The following is a 2,347-nucleotide window of genomic DNA, read 5'->3' as shown; positions in this document are numbered from 1 at the left end:
CACAGTTCCTACTCGATAAGGACAGCTGGTTATCTAGGGGTGACACGACTCCTATGTGATGAAGTTTGGTCGTCTAAGAGTGACACGACTCCTACGTGATGAGGAGCTGGTCAGTGGATGAAATTGTTCCTACGCGATGAGGACATCTTGGCGATCTTTAGGGAGGGTAATAACACAGTTCCTACTCGATAAGGACAGCTGGTTATCTAGGGGTGACACGACTCCTATGTGATGAAGAGGTCTGGTCAGGGGATGACACGGTTCCTACGTGATGAGGATGATAGGCCATCTTTAGGGATGATAACATGGTTCCTACGTGATGAGGATGACTGATTATCTAGGGGTGACACAGCTCCTACGTGATGAGGAGGTCTGGTGTAACACCCCCAACCTGTACCCTGTACCAGACCCGGATACGAGTCCGAGGTGTCACATTGACTTTTCAAAACATTTACTTTTACAAAAAAATGAAAATTCTATTTTTCTTTTCAAATAAATGTGCATAATTTATACAATTTCAATCAAAATGTTTACAAAACTTATCAGAGCGTATACAATTCAAATATTTAATTACATGCCAACTACATTCTATATAGTAAAATACATATTATTAAAATACTTTTCTGATCTGATCTTTGGAAAGGAGAAGCTGACTTGACTTGCATATTCATGCTACTCTTCTTGCTCACGGAACCTACGTGTAAAACACTTACACGCTAAGTCTATGACTTAGTGAGGCATTTAAAACGTATAATAGAAACTCTAAGTACTTAACAATGCATGAACATATCATATTTCATATAATAATATAATACAAACATCATATAACAATTCATATAACAAATTATATACCTACACATATATCATCATATCCTAATCACATCATTGTCATTATCATTATCATTAATCCATTTATAACATATAAGCTTGTAGTTAACCTTTGTACACTTCATACCATACCTTTCACAAGCAAAGCACATAACATCACACAAGGTTTCTTTATGTTATCTTTTTTATTAATCCATGTACATTTTTTAGAACTAAAGATATGTGAGTACATTGAGGTTGTGCACATATGCTGTCACCGCAGCTCATATAAATTCCCACTGGGGGCACATAGAATTTTTCCCAAAGAACCGCGTAAAAATGTCCTAAAGAACCACATATATGTCCCGAAGGACCACATAGATGTCCCGAAGGACCACATAGATGTCCCGAAGGACCACATAGATGTCCCGAAGGACCACTCCTTAAGGATCATATATATAATCCAAAGGACCAAATATGTGTCTCGAAGAACTGCACATATGTTCTAAAGGATTACATATATATCCCGAAGGACCACATATGACCCTTGACTCTTGGCATGTCAACTATACCCTTAGCTCTCATATCACATAACATGGGCATTATCATTTATGTTTGACACATATTCACATATTCATATCACATAGTATATATCTTGTGATCATGTAATCACATAACTTCTTATCACATAGCTTATAGTCATATGGCTTATCTCATAGACATGTATTCACATGTTCACATAGTCACATAGCTCATTCACATATACATGTTCTCATATAGTTCATATCATTTCTCATACAATTACATAGATCATATCATATGGCTTATTTTTCATGTTTATATATTCATTTATATCTATACCACATAGCTTATATTCTAGGTTCACGTCATCACATAATTCAATTATGTCATTTAACATAGATTATCACACCGACATGCATTCACATAACTCATTTAACATACATAGTATAACATGTAACTCATACAATAACATATGACACATATACTCATATTCATATATTATAAAACGGAAAATAGACTTATCACATGTCTTATTTTCCATCAAATATCATATATATAATATTATGCACTCACCTGGCCTCACTAGTCCAATCAAACACGTACAACTCTTTCTTGGTCGATTTTATCTTGTTGACTCATCCGATACTTGCTTCCGATCGATATCTACATAATTATATGACTTATATAAATATCGAAGTTTGAATTACTCGAAAAGATTCTTATTAATATAAACTAAACAAAGCATTAATTTCATAATTCCAACTTAAGTAGTATCGATACTACAATTACAGTACTGATACCTCCATGCTTGTAGTATCGATACCATCCCACTGTATCAATACCTATTCGGGATTATGTAATTTCATTGCAAGAATGGTACCGTTACCTCTCTATTGGTATCGATACCTATGGTACCGATACTATCACCTCAGTATCGATACCCTATGAAGATTAATTATACTTTTGCCTTATGATATCGATATTGTTCATGCAGTATCGATACTTACACCAAATTTTC

The sequence above is a fragment of the Hibiscus syriacus genome, unplaced genomic scaffold (genome assembly GCF_006381635.1).
Source record: "Hibiscus syriacus cultivar Baekdansim isolate YM2019G1 unplaced genomic scaffold, ASM638163v2 tig00110059_pilon, whole genome shotgun sequence".
NCBI lineage: Eukaryota > Viridiplantae > Streptophyta > Magnoliopsida > Malvales > Malvaceae > Hibiscus > Hibiscus syriacus.
This window is presented reverse-complemented; position numbering follows the sequence as displayed.